The sequence below is a fragment of the Cyprinodon variegatus genome, unplaced genomic scaffold (assembly GCF_000732505.1).
Source record: "Cyprinodon variegatus isolate N-32 unplaced genomic scaffold, C_variegatus-1.0 Scaffold1878, whole genome shotgun sequence".
NCBI lineage: Eukaryota > Metazoa > Chordata > Actinopteri > Cyprinodontiformes > Cyprinodontidae > Cyprinodon > Cyprinodon variegatus.
The window spans coordinates 22,173-25,822 of NW_015152331.1; positions in this window are offsets into that span (position 1 = coordinate 22,173).

The following is a 3,650-nucleotide window of genomic DNA, read 5'->3' on the forward strand; positions in this document are numbered from 1 at the left end:
CTCACAGGATGCTGCCAGGGGTAAGTCAGTGTGATTGCATGACACTGGTGATGGGGATGCCATACAGATTCATGTCAAAAATCCCGAACTATCCCTTTAACCAATCTGACTCTATGATATGGTAAAATTGTCTTTGTAAAGTGCCTTGAGATGCAACATATTCTCATTATCAGTTCGTATGAAATCGTATGAAAAGTTATGCACACTATTTTGTACGTTTTGGATGTTTTTCCTCAAAAAACCAGATCAGTACGCATGCGCAGGCAGACAGACAAAAAAACAGATCGGCGGACGGACTTAAAACTGGGAAAAACACTGCAATAATCACTTCTTCATGTCTCTAACTACGTTGCTTGCTGTTTTATATCTTACGGTTAGGGTTAGGGTCAGGGTTAGGGCTAATTGTATTTTAAATTCTATGTTCTTGAATGGTGCGTAAGATGCGCATGCGCATACGACGAAAAAAACTTCCAAAACGTACGAAATTATGGTGCATAACTTTTCGTACGATTTCATACGAACTCATAATGAGAATACGCTGTGAGATGACATGGTTTGTGAATTGGTGCTATATAAATACACTGAATTTAATTCAATTAAATTCATAAAATTTATGGACTGACGGTTTGTAAGTAAGAGTTTTAAACTGATTGCTAATGCTCAATGAGCCTGACTGAATGATCCATGTTGTGTGTTAATATCTGCTAAAAACTCCAAACTAATTCATTGCCATTGGTAGCAAGCATTTTGTGAGTCTTCTAAAAATTCTGTTCTGGCTGGCCTTCCCCTGGAACTTGTTATCCTTTGTCAGCTCAACTTTAATGCATTCCTGAGTCATTGTTAATTTTTCACTGCAAAACTGAGTGAAACTTCACTGTTTTGACTGCATTTACTATCTCAGTTTTAGTGTCATTCACATGTACAGTATCTCCTGCTAATTTAAAATTAGTCTTAAATGCATTAACCCTTAAAACTTGAACATTACTCAGAGACTTTTAAATGGACTCGTGCTTAATTTCACTAGCGTTTAGTGTTTGCATAGAACTATACATTTTTACAAGCTATCTACAGTGCAGACCAAACGTTTGGACACACCTTCTCATTTAAAGAGTTTTCTTTATTTTCCTGACTGTAAAAATTGTAGATTCACACTGAGGCATCGAAACTATGAATTAGCACATGTGGACTTATATACTTAACAAAAAATTGTGAAACAACTGAAAATATGCCTTATATTCTAGGTTCTGTAAAGTAGCCACCTTTCGCTTTGATTACTGCTTCGGACACTCTTGGCAATCTCTTGATGAGCTTCAAGAGGTAGTCTCCTGAAATAGTTTTCACATCACAGGTGTCCCCTGTCAGGTTTAAAAAGTGGAATTTCTTGCCTTAAAAATGGGGTTGGGACCATCAGTTGTGTTGTGCAGAAGTCAGGTGTATACAGGTCCTACTGAATAGACTGCTAGAATTTGTATTATGGCAAGAAAAAAGCAGCTAAGTAAAGAAAAACAAGTGGCTATCATTACTTTAAGAAATGAAGGTCATTCAGTCCGAAAAATTGACAAAACTTTGAAAGTGTCCCCATGTGCATTCACAAAAACCATCAAGCGCTATTAAGAAACTGGCTGACATTCGGACCGCCCCATGAAAGGAAGACCAAGAGTCGCCTCTGCTGCAGAGGATAAGTTCATCCGAGTCACCAGCCTCAGAAAAAACTGTTTAACAGCAGCCCAGATTAAAGACCAGGTCAATGCCACACAGAGTTCTAGCAGCAGAGACATCTCTAACAACTGTTAAGAGGAGACTGTGTGAATTAGGCCTTCATGGTAAAATCGCTGCTAGGAAACCACTGCTAAGGACAGGCAACAAGCAGCAGAGACTTGCTTGGGCTAAAGAACACAAGGAATGGACATTAGACCAGTAGAAATCTGTTCTTTGGTCTGATCAGTCCAAATTTGAGATCTTTGGTTCCAACCATTGTGTATTTGTGCGAAGCACAAAAGGTGAACAGATGGACTCCACGTGCCTTGTTCCCACCATGAAGCATGGGAGAGGAGGTGTGATGGTGTGGGGGTGTTTTGCTAGTGACACTGTTTGGGATTTAATCAACATTGAAGGCATACTGAACTAGCATGGCTACCACAGCATCTTGCAGCTGCATACTATTCCATCCGGTTTGCATTTAGTTTGACCATAATTTATTTTTCAACAGGACAAAGACCCCAAACACACCTCCAGGCTGTGTAAGGGCTATTTGTTTGACCAAGAAGGAGAGTAATCGGGTGTTGCACCAGATTACCTGGCCTCCACAATCACCGGACCTGAACCCAATCGAGATGGTTTGGGGTGAGCTGGACCGCAGAGTGAAGGCAAAAGGGCCACCATGTGCCAAGCATCTCTGGAAACTCCTTCAAGACTGTTGAAAGACAATTTCAGGTGACTACCTCTTGAAGCTCACTAAGGGGATGCCAGTGTGCGAAGCAGTAATCAAAGCAAAAAGTGGCTACTTTGAAGAACCTAGAATATAAGACGTATTTTCAGTTGCTCACACTTTTTTGTTAAGTATATAATTCCACGTGTTAATTCATAGTTTTGATGCCTTCACTGTGAATCTTAAATTTTCATAGTCATGAAAATAAAGAAAACTCTTATAATGAGAGGGTGTGTCCAAACTTTTGGTCTGTACTATATATTTTGTGCTATAAAATGAATCAAATAGTTTTGCATATTATTTTTCTTTTTTTCCTAAAAGGCTTCCGTAGCATCCGTCTACAGGGCACAACGTCTCCAGTTTATAAAACTGTGATCTAGACAAAACTAATTGATGGTACTCTTTCTTTTTTATTTAATATATACTTTCTTTCAAAGTGAAGTCTAGAGTTAGTTTGAAAATTAATTTAATCTAAACTTTGTGAAAAAATGTTTTTACATAATTGTTATGTTCATTTCTATTTCAATTCAGTTTATTTATATACGGTAGTGCCAATTCACTCCATCTCGAGGCACTTTAAAGAGACAATTCAACCTGATCATACAGTCAAACTGATTAAATTCTATCTAAGGAAAACCATTTGACTGTAATGACTCATTGACTGGTAGGGACATTAAAAAACTCCCTTTTAACAAGTAGAAATCTCCAGCAGAACCAGGCTCAATGTGAGCGGCCATCTAGCGATGTTTAGTGTAATTGCTTTTCTTAAATACATTCATTCTAAATTCATTTTTCTTTGTATTGCCTCCATATTTATTTGTAGATTAAAAGTAATTACAGATATCCGCCATCAACTACAGTTCCAATATTAGGATTTTATAATTAGTCATTTTGATATAAAAAAAACATGGATTTAGAGAGCTCTGATTAAGCACAAGAATATTATTGTAATAGCACAGGACGAAGGACCCAGAATTGAAGGCGAGAGAGACAGTGATTACTTAAAAGGCATTTATTGACACCGATGCAGAGCTGTGGATCTGCTGCAGCTCAAGTAGGGAGGGGCACCGCCCATCACTGAAAACTCTGGTTTATCAATGCAGTCCATCTCCTTAGAGCAGTGGTTCCCAAAGTGTGGGGCGCGCCCCCTAGGGGGGGCGCAATGCCATCGCAGGGGGGGCGCGGGAAGCGGTATGAGGGAAGGAAAAAAAAAAAAAAAAAA